The sequence below is a fragment of the Paramormyrops kingsleyae genome, chromosome 6 (genome assembly GCF_048594095.1).
Source record: "Paramormyrops kingsleyae isolate MSU_618 chromosome 6, PKINGS_0.4, whole genome shotgun sequence".
NCBI classification, from domain to species: domain Eukaryota; kingdom Metazoa; phylum Chordata; class Actinopteri; order Osteoglossiformes; family Mormyridae; genus Paramormyrops; species Paramormyrops kingsleyae.
Window position 1 is genome coordinate 16,089,684 of NC_132802.1, and position 23,438 is coordinate 16,113,121.

At 41.1% G+C, this 23,438-nt stretch overlaps 1 long non-coding RNA gene across 3 annotated transcripts; it reads right to left on the reverse strand.

Moving 5' to 3' along the window:
* Positions 1 to 11,145: 11,145 nt before the first annotated feature.
* LOC111854799 (uncharacterized) lies at positions 11,146 to 16,399 on the reverse strand. Of its 3 annotated transcripts, XR_011992044.1 has the most exons (7): positions 16,381 to 16,399; positions 15,472 to 15,535; positions 15,048 to 15,231; positions 13,991 to 14,104; positions 12,613 to 12,722; positions 12,463 to 12,500; positions 11,146 to 11,845 (listed from the first exon to the last, which is right to left on the reverse strand). It is a non-coding gene; the product is annotated as an uncharacterized lncRNA (long non-coding RNA). The 3 variants fall into 3 exon arrangements; XR_011992045.1 differs by lacking the exon at positions 16,381 to 16,399 and having other exon boundaries at positions 15,048 to 15,248; positions 15,472 to 15,904; XR_011992043.1 differs by lacking the exons at positions 15,048 to 15,231; positions 16,381 to 16,399 and having other exon boundaries at positions 15,472 to 15,904.
* Between the last annotated feature and the right edge of the window lie 7,039 nt (positions 16,400 to 23,438).

The window sequence follows — 23,438 nt, forward strand, 5'->3', positions numbered from 1 at the left end:
TATAGATCTCGTCAGCAGAAATGTCCTCACCACTCTGGAGTTCCATGCTTTAATTGAAGTCGAGAAGATTTGGGTATCCCACAAAAAGGGAGGTGACAGTGATAAGGCAGGTGGATCCCGTCTGGCCTGGAAACAGTACTGGATGGGGAATAGAGACAAAAATGTGACAGTCAAAAAATGAGAAACAACCTGAATGGCAGCAGAATGACAATCACATCACACCACTACACCCAGCAGGTACACAGCCAGAAATCCAAGGCATTCATCATACTGTAACTGGTCAATTCAGTCGGCATATCAGTAACATGCCACATTAGGGTGGTGTTTAAAAATGAAAATCTAAAAATGCCACTTCTCACCCCCTAATTTTATCTTACAGGAAAACCTTTCAGGAATTGTTTGATGATTTTTCAAGCATTTTTAGAGGTTGCTCAAGAAGCTTGAATGGCTAAAGCCTAGTTTAGTCATCGACCTTCAGTAATATTTCTTAACCTCTCAGGTCATTCATTTGATTGTTATTTTTCTATAGTCATTTTATTTTCTCAATTTCTATAACTATATTTCTTAAGGTTTGGTTAATTAAAATAAAAAATAGGCCATGAAAAATATCGTTATTAAAAAAATTTTAGGTAGCAACCATGTAATAAGTCACGAGCAGCTCTCTGACCAGTCAGTATTGTATGCTGTACAAAAACTTGATCATGGAAATGGCAGCACGGTGTCTCAGTGTCAAGCATCTCATCTCGCGTCACTCTTTCTTAGCCTCAGTCTCATTCCTGCAGCCGAACAGTATTCACTACACTAGCGTTCGCAAACTCCAAGACTACAAATTTTGCCTAGAAATTTGTATTGTCAGAGATTCAGCCTGGAGTATCAGCGGTGAGATGCAATTGGGATGTAGAAGCAGCAGAAACTTTTATTGACCAATTTGGAATCATCAAAAATTAAAACAAAGTTTTGAAGCTGTAGTGTCCTTTAGACCTTTTCTTTATTCAGAATAAATAAAAACGATTACCTGTACAGTGGTACCTCAGAACTTGAATTTAATCCGTTCAGAGCTCCGGATCGAATCCTAAAAAGTTCGAGTTGTGATCGAATTTTCCCCATAAGAAGTAATGGAAAACCAATTAATTGGTTCCCAGCCCCAAAAATTACACCTAAATATGTTTTTTTTAGCATTTAAACACAAAATGAACCGGATAAAACAAGCATATACTGTACTAAACACATCTAAGCACATTTGTAAACAGTAATTTGTAAAGTAAGAAAATAAATGTATCCAAACAATGTGTAAAGTTAAAAAAAAACAATGTGTCCTGCCCCAATCGTCCGCTCCTTCCGTGTGCCACGCCCCCTCCTTAACCCCGTGCACCACCGTACAGTAAATACAGTGGTACCTTGGTTTGCGAGCATAATTCGTTCTGGAAATGTGCGTGCAATCCAAAGCACTCGTATATGAAAGCGAATTTTCCCATTAGAAATAATGGAAACTCAGGTGATTCGTTCCACAACCCAAAAATATTCATATAGAAATGATTAATACAAAATATAAAGTAAAAATACATAAAACAAATTAATCTGCACTTTAGCTTTGAAAAGAATCGTGGATGGTGTGAGGGAGACGAGAGAGAGGAGAAGAGGAGGGTTATTTTGTAGGACGACTTTCACTATAACTAATGGAATCACTATCTGTTGGCTCATTGGAAAGTTTTTCTGTTTGTGCGACTTTAACAAGGAACCTATCTAATGACAGCCGCTTTTGCATCCTTTTCGATTTCGCAGAAATGTGGACATTGCATTGTCGTTAAACAGATGCATCGCTCGCACTGCTACAGCCTTATTCGGGTGGTGCTTTTCTACTAAATTTTGACTATACGAGCGAGGCACACTGACTGAGATGGAGCATGGGAGACGATTACCCACAATCCCGCCTCGAGAGAGAGAGAGAGAGAGAGAGAGAGAAAAGAATCATCGGCTCAGTTGTTATTATGTGACGCTAGGCAGACAAAGCGTATACATAATACTCGTATTGCAAGACCTCGCTCATTTATCAAGTTAAAATTTATGAAAAAATTTTGCTCGTTTTGCAAAACACTCGCAGACCAAGTTACTTGCAATGTAAGGTTTTACTGTATACAAAAAATGTTATAAATGGTGCAAAGTTGACATTAAAACAATACCTATAAATGGTTTACACAAACCCACTACCAGTACAGTATGCTTGAAATATCGGTAAGGGGCGGCTCCTCGCTTGTCAACCAATTTGCTTAACGACCTAGTCGTAGACTGAACGTAATTCGTTAAGTGAGGACTGTGTCACACCCCGCTCCGTCCGCTCCTAATGTGTGTCATGCCTACCTCGTTACCTCGTGTTCAGCCCTGATTGTGATCACCTGTGTCCTGTTATTTCTGGCTTGTCTCTTGTATTTAGTCCTAGTCTCAATCAGTCTTGTCAGATCTGTCATTGTAGTGTCTCGTTAATGTCCAAGCGTGTCTCTCCTTGGATTATTAAAACCCCTGTTTACCCGACTTCCTGGCTGTTCTCGTCTGCTTCCCGGCTCGCCGTCTCCGAACGTGACAGACTGTCTGTATTTTAATAATTTACACCAAGACTTTTATGTCTAAACATCAATAGAATAATGAAAAATTTTGTCAGGGGCACTTTCTTACAGTGCATCACAATATAAAATGGTGAAGAAAAACTGCCATTTTAAAATCTGACTCATAGGTACTTTAAGGGTGGCATGGTGGTGTAGAAGTTCTCTGCATGTTCTCCCCGTATCATTGTGGGGTTTCCTCCAGGTACTCCAGTTTCCCCCCCCAGTACAAAAACATGCTGGGTAGCATGGTGGTGTAGAAGTTCTCTGCATGTTCTCCCCGTATCATTGTGGGTTTTCCTCCAGGTACTCCAGTTCCCCCCCCCCCAGTACAAAAACATGCTAAGGTTAATTGGAGTTACCAAAATGCCCATAGGTGTATGAGTACTGTCACGCTGTGCGAGCGGCGAGCAGGCAATGGAGGCGAGAGCAGCCAGGTTGACGGAAGAACGGGGTTTATTACGGAAGAACAGACAGGACTGGTACTCACAAGCATTAGACGATGACAGATCTGGGGGAAACTAACCGAGACGCGGACTAAATACACAAGACAAACTGAGTTTAACGAGCAACAGGTGAGAACAATCAGGCATAAACACGAGGTAACGAGGTGGGCGTGGCACACATGAGGATCGTTCGGAGCTGAACGTGACAAGTGCGCCCTGCGATGGGTTGGTGCCCCATCCTGGGTTATTCCCTGCCTTGTGCCCTGCGATGGGTTGGTGCCCCATCCTGGGTTGTTCCCTGCCTTGTGCCCTGCGATGGGTTGGTGCCCCATCCTGGATTGTTCCCTGCCCTGTGCCCTGCGATGGGTTGGTGCCCCATCCTGGGTTATTCCCTGCCTTGTGCCCTGCAATGGGTTGGTGCCCCATCCTGGGTTGTTCCCTGCCTTGCGCTCGGAGCCTCTGGGATAAACTCCAGACCTTCCGCAACCCTGAAAATGGATGAACTAAGGACTACTCTAAAGCCTCATGTTAATGTGACTGAACACAAAATGGAAATGAACAAAATGCCCTCACTTGTAAGGGCACACAGTGCACAATCTACTGCGGATGGTTCAGTGCAGGGTGAGGGGTGCAATTATGAGGCCGCAGAGAAGCAAAAAAAAAATTAGGTGCTCACAGTCACAAAGGCAGAAGAACATACAAAACCAACAATGTAGCACCTTCATAGAGCTTCCCTGTAGTGTATTACACGAAAATGACTATAATTCCCCTGTGGCTCAGTAGGTAGCGGCGGGTTCCTGGGACTCTCCTGTGATGTATAGCATCCAGAGAGTGAGGCTGATGCACACACTTACCTTCATGCTCAGCGGGTATCAGCGCATATGGATATTCGTGCAAAAGTTATAAAAAGAAGATACATAAAATGATACCATCAGCAATCACCTTTATTGCAGGTTATTACTGTATAATCTGACTATAACAACAACCTTTAACATACAGATACTTTTGTGGTTACTGCTCTTGTACAGTATGTGATGTAATAAAAACAGAACAGAAATAAATTTGGGGGTATTGTCATTGACCATAAGGGTGTTGTTTTACCATTATTTTCTGTGGGGGAAAATGAAGAAACTGTGAAACGGTGCTGAAAGATCTTTAGAGTACACAAACTCATCAGCTCTAGTCAGCATTAACAGAGGATTGCTTCACTAGTTCAGCCCAAGAAAAACCCCATTACAGAATTTGTCCAACCATAAAGCAGTTTCTCGTGTGCTTATTGCAATGCTAATTGAAACGTGTCTGATACATGCACGGTGATGTTTTGTAGCATCAAGTTAAAATGATTTTTTCTCATCTAATATAAATATAACGGAATGCATAAAATGAAAAAAAACATAAGGCTACTATCTGAAACACTGATGATTTTTAGTGGAAAAATATAGCAAAAAATAGATCAGTCTGATTATTTAATGAAATCCAGCTATAGCAGAGTGTGTGATGTTTGGATACAGTCAGCGGTAGTGTTCCACCACTCAAACCACACATTTCCTGGGCCCTGAGGTTTGCGGGCCGCTCTTGGCCTCATATAGTCTCTACACTAAGGAGGGACTTTTTGAAGGAGCTTCAGAACCAACAAGTGATCCAGGTGACCGTCCAGCTGTGTTTAGCAACTTTCAGTGTTTTGGAATCACAATTCTTTCAGTTATGCAACATAGTGTATGTTTAAATCAAATCACAGTATTATGTATGTACAGTCATGTGAAAAAGAAAGTACCTTCAGTTCTATGGTTTGATGTATTAGGACATAATAAAAATGATCTGGTCCTTAGCAGGTCCTAAAATTAATTAAATCTAACCTGAGGTCTGGACTTTGACTGGGCCATTGCAACACTTGATTCTTTTCTTTTTCAGCCATTATGCTGGATTTGCTGGTGGTGCTTGGGATCATTGTTCTGTTGCATGACCCAATTTCAACCAAGCGTTAGCTGTCGGACAGATGGTCTCTCATTTCACTCTGCAATACATTGATATACAGAAGAGCTCATGGTCGACTCAATGACTGCAAGGTGACCAGGTCCTGTGGAAGCAAACCAAATCATCACCCCTCCACCACCATCCTTGACAATTGGTATGAGATGTTTGTGCTGATATGCTGTGTTTGGTTATCGTCAAACATGGCGCTGTGCTTTATGGCCAAAGATCTCCACTTTGGTCATGTCTGTACAAAGGACATTCTTCCAGAAGTCTTGTGGTTTGTTCCGAAGCAACTTTGCAAACCTAAACCATGCTGCCATGTTCTTTTTAGAAAGAAGAGGCTTTCACTTTGGCAACACTTTCAAACAATACTTGTTCAGTCTTTTTAAGTTTACTGTCATGAACTTTAACATTTAATATGCTGTCTAAGGCCTGTAGAGTCTTGAGATGGATCTCTTGTTTTTTTTTTTGCAAATTCTCTGAGCATTGCATCGTCTGACCTTTGGTTGAACTTACTGAGATGTCCACTCCTGGGAAGACTGGCCACCATCTTGAATGTTTTCCACTTGTGAATAATCTTTCTCACTTTAGAATGGTGGACTTTGAATCGTTTGGAAATGTCCTTATAACCCTTCCCAGACTGATTGGCAGCAACAGTTGCTTCTCTAAGATCATTGCTGATGTCTTTCCTCCTTGGCATTGTGTTAACACACACCTGAATGCTCCAGACCAGCAAGCTGCCAAACTTCTGCTTTTATAGAGGTGCTCACACTTGTTTATGACCAGTACATTTGATTATCAGCAGCTGGCTGCTACTTAACCTCTTAATTCCTATGGAAGCACTTATTGTTCACACACTGTTTCTGTATTCTGGCTTGGTTCCTGTTAAATAAATAATGACACTGTGTAATATGTCATGGGTTGTTGCTCATCTGAGATTGTATTTACCTGATTTACCTAAGGACCAGGTGATTTTTATTATGTCCTGATATGTAAAACCTTAGAATTGACAGAGGGTGTACTTTCATTTTCATGACTGTATGTATGTATAGATAGATAGATCGATCGATCATTGGAGATGGACAAATGAAACCCTTGAAATAATTTTAGCGAGAAGAGTTAGGCATAATCATGATGAGCTGGAGCTTGCAGTTAAGAAGCTTGTGTGGCCATACATTCACAATCATGCAATTATGAATGCTGTACCTAAACAACTAAAGTCATTTTAATATAGATCTCTGAGTGACCTTGTCTTGTGCCCTCTGCTTCCTGGGATAGGCCCCAGGCTTGTACTGGATAAGATGAATGGGTGGCATTTAGACATATATGATGAATGGGTCATGAGACAATCTTAGAACCTCAAGGATATGAAGAGAGTTAAATCATAGTTGCATCTATAAAATATACACTGATATGTGTGTGTGTGTATACATATATACATACACACACACACACACACTTATATATTTATATTCATGCATTTGTAGGTACTCTCCAGTCATTTCTATGGGAAAAACTCTAATCTCAACAATAACCTTTAACCCCCACCCAGCCCTAACCTTAGTCATAAATAACCAAAGAAAAAAGACTTTCAGCATTTTTAGTTTTTTGAGTGCAGTCACAGATTTTTATAACACTGAACTTTCCCTTGTGGGGACCGAAAAGGTGATCACCATAGCATTAAAACAACCAGTTTCTATCATATTCTGGGGTAATTTGGTCCCCACATTGAAATATCTGCATGACCCACACACATACGGATCAGCCACAACATTAAAACCAACTGGGAGGAAAAGGTAGTAACATTGTTTATCTCTTTATAATGGTACCTCTCAAGGAGGCCATTATATATTAAGCAAGTGAAGTTCTTTAAGTTGATGTGCAGGGAGCAGGAAAAATGGGTATGCGTAAGAATCTGAGTGACTTTGACAAGAGCCAAATTGTGATGGCTAGATGACTTGGTAAGAGCATCTCCAAAATTGCAGGTCTTCTGTGGATGAGTAATAGTGAAGGTGTTTCTAAGGAATAATTGCTTACTTTCCTAGAAAGTATACAGTTATATCTGAGCTATTACCAACCTCGATCGATCACAACTACAGTACATGGTACTTAATTGACTTAAAGGGTAATAGTGGAGATTTTTCTATGTATTTCAGCTGTAGTTTCTCTGTAAATACTTACTTTTTATCTTATTAAACAATAATATACTATAATATACTGTGACCATGAATAGGACAAGTGGTTACAGAAAATGGATGGATGGATGGCTGGATACTATAATTTATCATATATTTAGGGGGTTCTTACTTAGTAATTAGGGGACTGTAAAACTAGTTCCTGTGTTTCTTAAATATAATTAATTTCACCTGTTACTTGTTGTCCTGTGCCTTTAGTCATTGGTTGATTTTGTTATGGTCCACACCTGCCCCTTCTTAGTCCTTCTTTCCCTGTGTATTTACTGTAAGTGTCTGCCTTTGTTCGTTTCCTCGGTCAGTCATTGTAGATGTTCTGCTTGTTAGTAGTGCTGTTGGTTGCCCAGTCTTGCTTCCCGTTTTGCTCTGTTCCCTAGTGAGTTACTTTGTGGCTCTTTTAGTTAGTTCTTATTTTTCCTGTTTGTTCTTGATCCCTCATTTTTTATTTGATAGTTTTCCTCTTCATGTCCTCTTATGGTTAATAAACTCCATTTATTGGTTAGCTGCCTTTGTTTGAGTGAGATTGTCACTCTTTCTCTGCCTGTGCTACACACCTTCGTGACACGTGTATGTCATAGAATCGTTAACAAGGGCCACAGTGCACATGTGTATGTTATGGAATCATCATCTTGGGCTGCAGTGCACATGTGTATGTTAAAAAATCATTAACACAGGCCACAGTGTGCATATGTATGTTACAGAGTCATGAACATGGGCCACAGTGCACATGTGTATGTTATAGAATCATCATCTTGGGCTGCAGTGCACATTTGTATGTTATAAAATCATTAACACAGGCCACAGTGTACATATGTATGTTACAGAGTCATGAACATGGGCCGCAGTGCACACGTGTATGTTATATAATCATTAACACTGGGCACAGTGAACATGTGTGTGCTATCGAATCACAGTATAATAAAATATAAATATAAAAGTGCAGACAAGGCCAGGCTATTAGACAGAAGGCCTTCAGACTGATGTGGTGTTCAGTGACGTCAGCAAGCCCCATTATTACAAATCAAGTTGAAAGGAATACCAGGAAAACAGGACAATAAATGCAGTGAGCTGTAAAAAGAGCATTCTGAGACTACCTGCTGAGACTAAGATTATTCTTCCTACATCCCTAAGTAGGCTTTCAATGTGCTCTCTGACTGACTGTATTAATGGCTTATTATATTCTCTGGTCCAATCAGAGCCTTTTCTCCATTTTAAGTGTGAACCTACCATTGGGAATATAAGGCACCGCAAAGAGGGGCACAGTGAAAGCATTAAACATGAAGAGTTTTCTTACCAATATGTAACATACATTCCGATTTACAATTATTTGTCCTTTAGCAACAACAAAATCATTGGAAATTAGCATTTCCTATAGAGGAGGTGTTTTCTGCCACTGAAACAAAATTAATGAATTTTAAATAGATGTTCATAATCATGTTTACTGTTAAAATATATTACCTGATCTATGTAGTTCCACCATTTCAGAAACTGAAAATGTGTATAATCCATCCATCCAACTCGTAACAGCTTATTCTGGTCAGTGTCATGGGGATCAGCTATATACCTTTTTTCTTACTTTGATATTTGTCTGTTTGTGTACTGTCTATTATGGCATTGATCGGTCTGGGGGAATGGCATTTCATATTTTATTTATATGAATACACTATACTCCCATTAGGTATATGCCCATTAGGTTTACTCCCATTAGGTATTGCCTCATTAGGTATACTCTTGTCAGTTATACTCCCATTAGGTATAGCCCCATTAGGTATACTCCCATTAGGAGTAGCCCCATTAGGTTTACTCCCATTAGGTATAGCCCCATTAGGTATACAGTACCACACAGCATAGTAAGCGGCAGCCTCACCAGTGTGTGAGGCCCTGTCCACATTCCATTACTTTGGTTCAAATGTTAATTTAAAGCAATACAAATCAGCTATTTGAGGTGTAAGTCTGTAAAGCGAACTGGACAGTTTTTGGTGGTGTTACTCAAAACTGTTGCTCTCGTTTTGCCAACTGATGCGAATGCCATATGGAGTGTCACCGAGGCTCAGGTGCCTTAGCCAGCACTAATTATCCAATCAGAGACTGACGAAAGGCTTATTAATTAACACTGCAAAAACCCACTTAAACCCTAGACCACATGCAGCCTCCAGGCAAAATTAGCTTATATACTAGCCCTCTACTCTGAGTTTAGCAAAATATAATGACCTGCAGTGGCAGGTGGCAGCGAGTCAGAGATGGACTTCCTGTTTAGCCAGTGCTGACCATTCACAACCTGTTTGAATTTTTTCCCAGACCAAGGTCTGTGTGAGTTGTTGTGTTCAACAGCGAAAAATTACATTTAGAATACGAGGCTGCATTGCATTGATTTAACAATATTAACAAGCAACATTTATTTTAAAAATCTATGAATGTTTATAAGATGGGGTTAGCAGAAATCATTAACTCAATCGTTTTATTGAATGCCAGCTATTTTACAGCCAGGCAGAATTTAAATGCAGCCAGGTCAGCTTGGCCTTCCTCTGCTTCCTCTCCTCTTCTCTGTTACAGCTGTGATCCTCTGTCCTTCAGCATTGGACTTTATAGCCAGAGTCTCCATTCAATTTCATTTGAGCAGCCCCCAGTTAAAAATCAGCTCTCCACAAATGTGTCTGTACACCCCCCCACCACCCGCAGGGCCCCCCCTTCTGTCTTTACCCCATGGCTAAAAAATAAAGTGAAATCTCTTTAATCTGAGGCTATTGTGTTTTTTTCTTGTGAATGAAGAATATTTTTGGGATGTAAGTTTTAAAGGACGATGATGATCAGGATGAAGCTGATAATAAGGATGATGATTATAATGATGAATTATTAAGATGATGAATATAAGGATGGTGATGAGGATGGTGATCAGTGGTACTTGGAAGATGGTGATGTGAAGGTGATGATAATGGTGATTATAATGATAAAAAGGAGGAGGAGGATGGTGATGATGGTGAAAGGGTGGAGGATGGTGGTGATGATGATGAAGAGGAGGATGGTGATGAGGATGGTGATGATGAAAAGGATGGAGGAGGAGGATGGTGACGATGGTAATGATGATGAAAAGGAGGAGGATGGTGATGATGATGAAGAGGAGGAGGATGTGATGATGATGAAGAGGAGGATGATGATAATGAGGAGGAGGAGGGGGATGGTGATGATGATGAGGAGGATGGTGATGATGATGAGGAGGAGGGGGATGGTGATGAGGAGGAGGGAGGGATGGCGATGATGAGGAGGGAGGGATGGTGATGATGATGAGGAGGAGGGGGATGGTGATGATGAGGAGGAGGAGGGGGATGGTGATGAAGATGATGGTGATGAAGAGGAGGATGGTGATGATGACGAAGAGGAGGATGGTGATGATGATATTAAAGAGGAGGAAGGGCATGGTGATGATGAAAAGGAGGAGGAGGATGGTGATGATGGTGATGATGAAAAGGAGGAGGAGGATGATAATGATGATGAAAAGGAGGAGGAGGATGTTGATGATGGTGATGAAGGTGACAAAAAGAAAGGTAGCCACCTGAAGTTCCCTTAAGGCTTTTCTGCATGGACAGCAGTTTCTCAGCAAAAGGCAGAGATCGCTAAAGCATTCGATACGGTCCTTTGGTCCATTTCCTGGGCCCTGCTCCCAATTTTATTTACACAGTTTATTTTCAAACTAATTACTGTTCCTGCTTAATAAACCTCTGGGCCTGGACCAGTATCTGGGGATTAAAGCTTGGCTGTAGGGTTGTCTTCAGATCCCAGGCCACTGCACAAGGCACCATCCAGTTTGATTAGTACGCCAAGTTCAATAAAAAACATAACACAGATTTGCTACTAAATCACTAACTGTCATAAAGGACAGTACAGCTTTGCAGCACGTGGTAAATCAGGTCTGGACTCTCATAAAACAGTGCTGCTGTGTGTTTTGCCATTAATTACATCATTTTTATTATTCCAACCATACTGAAATACTGGACATGGTTCAAAGTATTGGCAGCTATAACACTGGATAAAGAACACCAAAATAAATTAATAAAATATTAGGGCTGCAGTATACCACATTGCAGTTATATAGCAGATGCACAATAATCACTATGGGTTTAGATGATGGGCATAAACAATGGTCTGTGCAGCGTCTTTTTGGCACTATATGGACATTTACTTATACATCCACAATTTGGTGAGCAGATTAGTAGTACGTCTAAGATGTTAATGAGAGGCATATTGTGATGCTCAAAACTTAGTAATCTGTATAAATTCAGCGTATCCTTATATTTTCTAAAGGTGTCAGAATTTAAACTGCAAAACAATAAATGAATACAGATTACTTACTTTTGAGTGTCACAATACACCTCTTATTAATATTTTATCCGTACTACTATTTTGGGCAAAAATGTCCGAAAAGCTGCTATCTGGACAAATGTTCACGCCTGTCATCTTAAGCCTTGCGCCATATACTTGCGATTATGTTGTGGTGTGATATCGTGCAGCCCTATAAAATATTAAAGCTTATCAGTGCAGGTTGTACAAATTAGAAAACTAAATAAAGAAATTAAAAAACATATTATGATATCATGGACAAACTTTTGCAGAACGGTTTTCCAGAAGGTGGCTCTTGCTTCTGAGGGAAATTAATAAAATTAGCTGGCAGTTAAGCAGTGAAATACCCAGAGTGCCTACAGGGATCATGAATCACAAATGCAGAAAAGGAGCACATCTATAACACTGAGATCTGACAGTGATTTAATAAGAGTGAACTCCCCTAATCAGTACATGTCTTTGGCAAAGGTCAGCATGTGGAATGATCATAACCAAATGGGATGTTGATCACTTGCCGTTCACAATGTACCTTTTCCCATTAAAAATAAGCCAATTTTTACAGAACAGGACAAGGTATTCCTGAAATTTAAACGTCGTTGGTGCCACATGACATAAAACAAGATTGTTAAGGCCTCTTTTCTAGGTTATTTTTCCCCAATACAAAAGTCTTTCTTATAGTTTACTGAATGAAGAACTTTCACAAACATTTTATTTTATAAACCTTGCAGGGATGAATAGTGATTAGAAAGCAGAGTTCTCATAATTACTCATCATGGTAATTGGATTACCAGAGTGCTTCTGCCATTTGCTACAGGCAAACAGAGATAATTTCAGCATGTCAGACTGTTTTTTTTATCAATCTGATAACAGCATATGGATTTCAGTTTGTAAGTGGTAAATTGTAGCATTAATACTTACATGGTGTTCATTGCAGGTATGCTCAGTTCATACTTGCCCTTTAAGAAATTATATATAAAAACATACTGACTCATAGTCCATCATTTTCACAGTTTATATTGCAATATTTGCTCAGTGGTTAGAATGCGGTGCCTGTGATCGGAGGGTCACCAGTTCAAATCCAGTAGTCAGCAGAGTGACGTCACTGTTGGGTCCTTGAGCAAGGCCCTTAATCCCCAGTTGCTGCAACAGATGTGCGCCACTTTGGATAAATGTGCCTGCTGAGCAAATAAACGGAAATGCAACTATGAAAGTTATTGCATATTATCAACTGGTTAAATGATATTGTCTGTGCCAAAACTGCCCTCCACTTGCAGGAAAATATGTATTTTTATTTAGATGGTTTGATTCTATGTGAAAGGTAAAGGTCTTGCTTTCATCCAAATGATTGTGTCATATCAATGGTTCTCCCCTGTGTTATAGCCATACTCGTCTGCTAAAGCTACAGGCACTGGGCCATTAGCTGAACAGTATCTGCCTCAGCTGAAGCCTGTATCTGCCTTGGATGAAGCTCTGCCATGGTTGAAGCCTGTATCTGCCTCAGATGAAGCCCGTATCTGTCAAGGCTGAAGCCTGTATCTGCCTTGGATGAAGCTCTGCCATGGCTGAAGCTTGCATTTGCCTCAGATGAAACTAGTGTCTGTCATGGCTGAAGCCTGTATCTGCCTCAGATGAAGCTCTGCCTTGGCTGAGGCCCATATCTGCCTATATGCAGCTGCCTATAGCTAAAGCCGATTTTTGCCTCGGATGAAGTCCGTATCTGTACTCTAAGTTAACAATGACCAATGATTGTTATTGCATTTATTGTTATATCATCAAATATTAATACAGGATAATGATCACCATCACTGTCACGCCCTGCCTATCTTGTGAACCTTACCCTCCTGGTCTCCTCCCTGGCGTGAACATAATGAGCCACACCTGGTATCTATTAGTCTCCTCATATTCTTGCCCTTCTGTCAATCACTACCAACTGCCCTGTTTGCCCATTCGTTAGTCTGGTATTTATTTCACAGACCTGTGTTCTCCAGTTGTCTTTGTTGTCGGTTAACCTGCTCCACACTCCTGAGCTTATTTACCCCATGACTAATAAAGTTGCCTGCAAACTGTTTTGCACCACACCTGGGTCATACTTACCTCCAGTAGGCATAACAATCACATATTCTGAATGTAGCAGAAGTTGTTTCTGCTGAGTACAGATGAGTAGTATTTCTGTTTCATCAGCATGTTTTTGCTAATTGCTCAGCTTAATTACACTCTTCCTGTATTATGTATTGTTTGCATACACATGGCACTATGGACAGACACCCTTATACAGCTCTGGGAAAAAAAAAATCTTGGTTTAATCCTGGTTTCGCTGGCAGAAGGCTACACTGAGCAGCAGGTTGCTTCCAGGTTCAAAATTTCTAAGACAGCAGTACACAAGAAAAAGGTGCAAGAAGAGACACAGGGGGTTTAGGTGATCCAGGAAGCAGGATCTGGTGCAGACCTCAGGTGATCCTGGAGGCAGGATCCAGTGCAGGGCTGGCTGATCATAGAGACAGGATCCAGTCCAAGAACGAGTGATCCCAGAGGAAGGATCCATTGCACGGCTCAGGTGATCCTGGAGAAACACAGGACGTAAGGCAGAAGACACATTCATCCCCCTAGCTCTGCCCATTCCTGAAAATGTCTTTTCCATTAGCTTCCATGCTCAAAACTCCACAGTTAACCCTTGCCCAGGCCTCCTGGGGCTGCTTTAATAGCCGTTATTACAGGAAATCAGGTCCAAGCTTGCTGAGCAGCAGCTGAGCTGCATCCATCTAGAACCCCGGTATAATTGTTTGTAAAAGGATGTTTTTATCCAGTACATTGGTTAAAATAAGAACCTGTGCGACTCATTTAGTTGGCATTGTACTGCTTACTAGAGATCTCGAGCTACATGGGGATGATATTTATCCCCATCCACCCCCACAAGCATCTAACCCATCCTCACTACATCCCCACATGCAGAAAATACATCCCCATCCCATTCTTGCATGCACAAAAACCATCGGCACATACGCAAAACCGTCCCCAACCCCATCCCTGCATTCACCAACACACCAACAGTACGGTGTAAAATTAAACATGTCCAAATTTGCTTTTAAATATCTTAAATTACTCACTTGACACTGTCACCAGGTGGTGTGGGGTGAGGGCAATTAATTAGCAGAACAAAAGGACGTATCATTAAAGCTAGCTGTAGCTAGCTAGCCAACTATAATTTACTATAGCAAATTACATTTTCAATTAAATTTCCCAATATGAACATGCTAGTGTAACAGGAAGGAACTAAAGTGGATGGCAATTGCCCAGGGAGGACTCAGTTTTGGCGGAAAAGAGCAGTTGCCACGCGTTTGTTTTTGAAAAGGAAAAAAAAAGTTATTAAATGGGGGCACGGTGAGTCACTCAGACAAAGCCGTCCGAGTACCAGTATTATTGTTTAATTAAAACGTGCTTCATACAATCACCTTAAGTTCAGATAATACGATAGTTTGTCAGCTTTGAATACTAGGAATACCCACGTTCGTTGTTTGCATTCATTATGATAACGCTTGTGTAACCGGTCCGCCTTGCGGTCAGTTATCCCTTCTTTCCCTCTCTGCGTTGTGTAATTAACATAAATGACGACTCGCGCTGCTGGTTGGCCGATGGACGTTTTTTATTCTTCCAATCACCAGGTCCTCCCGCCAACTCTCCTTACCAAGGCTGAATACACAAAGGAACTGAATATAGCACAACAGGAATACGCTCGTCACACTCCCTTAACAGACAAAAACCAGAAAACTATTACAATACTCCATTAATTAGCGTGATACTGTGGTGTGCTGAAAAACCTGTGTATTCTTCTGTACATTAATATAACCATGATAAAATACAACTAATAATATACTAGTAATTTTGTATGACTAACACTGTATTTTAATGGGAGCGCTAGCACTCGCCTACCTCTCTCCACCAAAGCTTCCCGCCGACTGAGGGGAGCGCAAATGCCGCAGGAAGTGACGTCTTTCTTCAAAATAAAAGTCCCCGATGGGTTTACCCAAAACAAGAACATAATAAAAATACACAACAAAAATACATAAACTCCAAATTTTGGGGAAATGAAATACAAATACTGTTTTCTTTTTGTGTACTTCGGCTACACTTGGTGTTTTCTTACACGTGAATGAGCTTATAAGTACAGTGGTACCTCAGAACTCAAATTTAATCCGTTCAGAACTCCGGATCGAATCCTAAAAAGTTCGAGTTGTGATCGAATTTTCCCCATAAGAAATAATGGAAAACCAATTAATTGATTCCCGGTGTTCTGTCGATATATGCTGCCTTGTCAAAAAATGCTACCGTAATGCTAATCGATAGCCCTAACCCTATCCCTAACTCTTACCCTAACCCTAACCCCCCAAAACCCCTAAAACCCTTACCTTAACCTTAACCCTAACCCTAACCCCTAAAACCTAACCCTAATCCCAAGACGGTGGAACTGCACATGCGCAGAAAGGCTCGATAGCACGTCTCGATAGGTAGTATTTTATGACAGAACACCGGCCCCAAAAAATACACCTAAATATGTTTTTTTTTTTTTAGCATTTAAACACAAAATAAACCGGATAAAACAAGAAGAGCATATACTGTACTAAACACATCTAAGCACATTTATCGAAACCGTAATTTGTAAAGTAAGAAAATAAATGTATCAAAACAATAACGTGTCCTGCCCCGATGTCCGCTCCTTCCGTGTGCCACGCCCCCTCGTTAACCCCGTGTGAAATCCCCGTGTGATCAGCTGTGTCATTAGTCCTCTGTATTAAGTCCGCGTTTCAGTTTGTTTCCCCAGGTCCGGTTCGACTTGCTTACAGCGCTGGCTTAAAGCAACGCATTCTGATCCTGACGCAATGCATTATGGTTAGATGCATTGTGACCTTTCACCTGGCTGCACAAACTGGAACTGCCTCCGTGACGACACACCTTTGCCCTTATTGGCTGAAGTTTAGTTACACGCATGACGTTTGTATCCCGGGCAGTTCCGATGCGTAATCTGCTATTTCTCCCGAATATCACCTAAAGCAGTGAGTACTGGTTTTCAGTTAATTTACCTGGTAAAATAAAGTTTAAATACATGACATAAATGCTCTAATAGTACACGTAAGTTAGTGGTTTATTTATTGTTAGTTACTGTATGTCACGCCCGGCTAGTCCGATCCTCGTGTGTGCCACGCCCACCTCGTTACCTCGTGTTACTTCCTGATTGTGATCACCTGTTGCTTGTTCAGTTCAGCCTGTCTTTCGTATTTAGTCCGTGTCTCAGTCAGTATTGCCCAGATCCGTCATTGTAGTGTCATGTTGGATGTTCGATGTCTGCCCGGATCCCACAATAAACCGCATTGTCCATCTTTACGGCTCTGCTTGCCTGCTCGCCTGCTCCGTGAAAAGTGACACTGTAATGTTGCGCTGCTTTATTTGTTTAATCGTCCAGTCTGTGAAGAAGGCATTCAAGTAAGAATTGCATTGTAGGATGACTCATTTCCTGGTGCGTACAATTTCTATTAGGTCAGCGTTCACGGTTCGACTTCTGATATTTAGATCGAGTTCTAGGTCAAACTGGTTTGTTCGACTTTCAAGAAATTCGAGTTCTAGTGAGTTCGAGAACCGAGGCACCACTATATTTGGATACAACAATGATGCGTTACTCTCCCTCACGCGCTCTACCTTATGAACTCGTCCTACTGCAGTAATCAGGCAGAGCGCTTTCATGCGTTTAGAAGGAGTAGGTTCACAAGGGTGCCTGAAGCAAAGGGGAGGGATTTTCGGTTGCATACTTTCAAAATACGCTGGGTTCCCCAAAATCGCATGCCCTAGCTTTAATATAGCAGATATAAGAATGCGCATATACGAGCAATTTAATAAAAACCGTGGTGTTACCATATCTTTTACTACCATTCCCGCTGGAATACTGTAAAGATCTCCATTGCCGCTCTTACCGTGGGATTTTTTTTTTTTTTAATTTCCACATTCCCACCGTGGATATCAGCGATATTACCGCTTTTCCAATTCCCATGCAGCCCTATACTGCTTATCCCTGTAAATACATTTTCTGTTGTTTAATTAAATATATTTTGATACCAATTACTTTTGCGCAGTTTTTTAGCATATGGTATGTATGTTTGACCTCAACTACTTTTCACTGCTGCTATTTATACATCAAGCTCCACAAAATCTTCACTATTCCTATTAGACTCACATCTAATTTTTTCCGCAAACTTTTAAAAGATGAAATTTAGAAAACAACATATGTTAAAGTTTCCCCTAAGAAATAAAGGCCAAAGTTTCAGGCTGTATACAAGGGCAAACATCTGAAATTCTGTACCTTTTTCTGATGTTTACTATGCATTAAGAATGTTCTATGAAGCTGTCATCTGAAATGCATATAAATATCTTTATAATGCATTATAATGGCTTGCACTGATCATTATAATGCATTATGAAGCAGGGGTGTGTGGCGCAGTGGTTAGTGCTGCTGCCTCACAGCAAGAGTTCTTTGGTCCCTGGTTCAGTCCCAGATCCTTTCTGTGTGGAGCTTGCAGGGGGCTCCGGTTTCCTCCCACGGTCCAAAAGCATGCAGGTTAGGTTGATTGGTGAGCCTAGAAATTGGCCCTGTGTGAGTGTGTGCACCCTGGGGTGTGCTGGCGGCTGCCCAGGGTCAGTTCCCACCTGTGCCCGTTGTTCCCGGGATAGGCTCCGGTCCCCCCCGCGACCCCAGTTGGGATTCAGCGGTTTCAGAAAATTGACAGGTAGATGGTTTCAGGGCTAAAATACTTGGGACTAGGCTTAAATTATTCGGGGCTATAGCCCCAGGTGATCGGACATGAAAGGGGTGACACTTTTTATTAGCCACAAGAAGAAAGAAGAGAGAGGGAGATCCGGATGCCCCCGAGATACCAAAAAACTCTGACCGGAAGTCAACCAAGCCTTCAGAATAAGAGCACATCTGCCCTGAGAATTGTGATCGCTATGAACCCGCTACACAGTTATGTTTATAATACTTTATGAATGCATTACTATGCATTATGAAGGTATGTATAATGCATTATGATGATACAGTAAAATCCAGTTATAACGGACTTCAAGGGACCCGGCAAAACAGTCCGTTATATCCAAAGTCCGTTATAGTTGAGGTATGCCCAGAACACAACTACAGGACACCACTTACTCATGCCACACCATAGCAGACACACTTGTGGTATAGATTATTATATTGTACATGTAGTAATCCAACTTTACCTGACCAGATGCGTGACTATTAATAATCCCGACTAGGTATCTGCGCTGTAGGCGGAACCTGCATGTCCGTTATAGTCGAACAAAAGTACAGCTAAAAGCGGCCCTGGGGAGCAAATTGTTTGTCCGTTATAAGCGAAATTCCGTTATATTTGAGTCCGCTACATCCGAAGCTTTTTCTGCATGTTCTTAAAGGCACACGGCCGGGATAATCGGACCTCCTCCGTTATAGACAATATTCCGTTATAAACGAGTCCACTTTAACGGGATTTTACTGTATTCTTATAGATTTTAAATTCACATTTCCTCATTCCCACAGCTGTTTGTACCCTTCATCTGGTTGCCTCATCTTTATTTATGTCTACATTTTTATTTCTTAATGGCACACACTTTCTTGCCTGTGTTTTGCTTTTATTTTGTTCATTGTTTTTTTGTACTTTTTATGCCATCTCCTGCACCAAAATAGATTCCTTGAGCTTTTTGTATTTGGCAGATAAAACGATTCTGACGAAGTCCCAGAATTCTGTGCTGTCCGCCACTATGCCCATCACAGGTGTGTGCACCCCTCCTCTACTCTTTCCGTTTTTTTTCACCCGACAACAGAAGATCTGTGATGTGGGAGGGAGCGTCGTGGTTGCTAGGAAACAGGGCTACAGAAATGCAATGAGTATAAAAAGGCATCAGTGTCACCAAAACTCAAACTGTCTCTCTATGTTTGTCCATCAGCAGCGGCTGCAGGTCTGTGTGAAGCTGTTAAGCGTCTCTCACGTCAGCTGTCAGGTCTCCGCAAGCAGAGCTGCCTGCGACTGACGGTTATACCCCTTATGTTTATCTCGCACGGCATTAAATCCCAGGCTTCATTTGTCATATACACAAGCACATATTGTACAATTGTGTAATGAAATGCGTATGCACCAGGATGGTGTGAAGTGTGCAAAGTGGCATGTCACCTGTAGGAGTTCAGGATAGTGCCTGAAGCATCAGAATGGAGTTTCTGCCTCATTAATAGTGTTGTGTACAAAGGAGTTGGGATACAGAGGAATAGGGCAGAGCTGCCAACAGAGTGATTCATTTGAATATCTAACATATTCATCTTAACTTTACATGTGCCATGGTTTACATGTCAGTTTTGATACTGCTGCCACATCCTCCCCGCCATTCTGCCTGACCCTCCGGTCTCCTCCTTCACGTGGCCCTGAAGGGTCACACCTGATGCTTGTTGCCTCACGTTCGTCTCTGTATTTAAGTACCTGTTTGTGTCATCCTGGCGAGTCCAGTCATTGATGTTGTTCCCTCATGTTGTCTGTGCCCATCCATGCTCTGCTCCTCTGGTTCTGATCCCTCACTATCTTGTTTATGTCTGGTGATCCCAATAAATCCCCTTTTATTTTGTCACAATCCCTGCCCTTGAGACTTAGTCCTTTTTATTGCGACAGCCACAGAATGATTCAAAAGAGCACAAAAAGCTGATGAGACAATTATTGGTGTTATATTTTGTTTTTCTGAATTCTGCATTAGTAAAAACTAATTAGTGTTATGTTATATTGAATATGTTATATTAAAATATAACCAAGTATACATTAATTGTCTGTTCTAAATTTACAGAGGAATGGACAGTATATAAATTAGATATTGGATGGTCACACAGAACAAGACCGCTGATGTCTAGCATTAAAATTATTTTATGATATTCTGGGATCCTTGAGGTAGCCAAACCCTACAGAGATCTGTTTTGACTATCTGTCTGAGTCCTTTGTGAGGTCCTTCACAGATGATAGAGATAAAGTCCCTTCTTTGTTTTGGCATAATCTATTGATGTGGGAGAAATTAAATCAAATAGCTGAGATTTTTCTTTTACTGTGTTGTTTCACTCTTGGGCAGGGGTAATAAAACAGGCTGCCACAAACCTCCCACTAAACATTGGACGTCGGATAGGCGTGCAGATCATGTCTATATTAGGTCCGTCAGTCCATGACCAATTCTGGACATCTATACAACGTCCAAACTAGGTCCACAATTTGAACGTCCATCCATGACCCAACTTGCACGTCAATATGACATTCAACATTTGAACGTAATTTTTTTTGACGTTATTTGGACGACTATGACAGGTGCAGGAAATATAGTTTTATTTACAAATATCAACATTGTTGTTATCAACATAATAAATGTGAATACAGATGATTATTTCGAAACAAACATGATTTATTATGCCAATGCGTACGTATTTTATGTGCATTTGCCCTGATATGACAATAAATTATATCGTGCATTGTTTTTTATGTTCGTTCTGAAAACCATGTGAAAACTGAGTAGTGCAGAGCAGCTGTAACAGTTTTATCCACGTCCCTCGCGGACACTTTTGTGCACGTGCAGAACGCGGTATTTCAAAATCTGGCAGCAGCTTGATGCCTGGTCGAACAAATTAACATCCAGCTTGCTAAACCAGGTTAATGCTAAATTATGTTTTTTACTTTTCATGATACTTTAGCTCTGTACTGTTCTGTTGTATACACTGTCGCACCGGCGGGGCTCATATCCCAGCATGCCCCGCGTGCAGTTGTAAATAGCCATTGTTGTGTTGTTGCTGTTATTGTTAATTAATAGGTAATTCCTTATTGTTGCGCATGTGTTTACATGTGTCTTGTGTGTACCCTGTCTGATCCTCGTGTGTAATTAGCTTACATAAATGTCCCACCGTGGATGCATCTTACAGTTCGTTGTCTGACAACTTTGTGTTTCTTACATATAATTATGTTTGGTGCTCTTTGGGTGCCTGGTGTAATCCTTGTACGGATTATTAATTGACGGGTTGTTCCCCGACAGAGTAGCCTCTGTGTTTCTCTGCTCGCGATACCTCCATCTGCCCGTCGCAGCAATACGTTATTTAAATTTAAGTTTTAATTGAAAGCATGGTGAAATTGTTCATTTATATATGAATTTAGTCGAGACACGACATACACAATGTCTAAAATTAGTCTGCTTTTGGTATTATAAGACGTCCACAACGACCACATTTGGACTATAAATAGCCCATACATGGAGGTCCCACGGCCGTCAATACTAGACGTTCATTAGACGTAAAAAAAAGACGTCGCCTGGCGTTACAAAACAACCCCTTCAGTGGACCAAAATTGGACGTCCAAAAACGACATATTAAAGATGTCATTCCGACGTCACTATGCGCAGTGGGCTTGGTGTCCCTCTGAAAATGTCTCCTTCAGATGTCTATCTATCTAAGAATCATCTCTTTCTTTTTCCTGCCACAGCAGTAGTAGCGCAGATGAAGATTGTTGGAATGACCAGCCAGTTCCACCACCAGGTAGTTTCAGGAGGTGCTACCACTCATCTCCAGTCCACCTGCAGTATGGTGTTAGTTTACGTTTGACACTGGTCTGTGTACCTGCAAAGGGTTTCTCAAAATACTCAAAACCTGTTTTTTCCCATCTGCACTTCAAATATATTTCATCCCATATTTTTTTATAAATATTTTTAAGGACAGTGTTCAAAATAATAAAAAATATTTCTAAATATTAGATTTAGCAAAGTTACTACCACATTCAATAAAGAAAGAACTTTATTGGACAAGTAGGTTTAACATACTTGGAATTTGTCTTCATAGCTGTGCCACAGTATAACATGCAAATTAATTTCAAGACAATTTACACATTATTTTCCCACATACTTTTAACACTAGGCTGTCTACCTACAGTCGTAAGAAGAATTGGGTGGAATAGAGGGTGGAATACTGTAGATACCTAGATAAAAGGTGAGTAAGTACACAGGAGAGTTATATGATGCTAGGAAGAGTTATAAGATCTCAGATGTCTAAAGTGCAAAGTGTCAGTTGTTAGCAGACCAGTCACTGTTGGTGAAGGACACTGCGGTGGGAAAGCTGTCATTGTTCCTGTGTCCACTGGTGAGAGACCCTGCTGTGGGAAAGCTGTCATGGTCCCTACTCCCACTGGTGAGGGACACTTCAGTTGGAAAGATGTCACTATCCCTGTGTGTGCTGGTTTTTGGCTTTGATAACCACGTCACAAGCATGGTTATCAGGTTTCTGCAGGAAATCAGCCATGGTGTCATCTCAGCTTTTCTGCAACAGTCCCTGGCGATGAGAGGTGTTGAGCGGTGCTTCACTCTGACTCCTCTATTTATGTCATCCCTTATGAGCACTGTGGAATTGGGGGGGGGGAGCAGGGGGGAATTGGGCAGGCCATGCCATTAGTTTGAGTTGTCCTTCTCTCTACTTCTTTGCTAGATGTTCAAACTTGGGGTGTGTTCTCATGCTGAATGCTGAAGGTCCGCTTGGTCTGCTGATAACGTGATGTGACTCTGACACCAGTAAAGCAGCCCCAGATCATGATGTTGCCTCCTACATGCTTTACCGTGGCAACTACGCCATGTGCTCACCCTCGCTGCATCTTAAAATGACATAGTTGTGGAATTAAATCACATTAACTCCGGCTAATAGACAAACGTATACAGTTTAAACCATATATTATGCAGGTAAACAAAAAATGATTATTCAAGCAGGTGAACTCAAACCTCTGCCCAGCATATCATATCACACGCCTTCATCTGTTAACCTTGTAGCTCATACACTGTAAAAGAAAGTGGAGTCTTTCATACCAAAC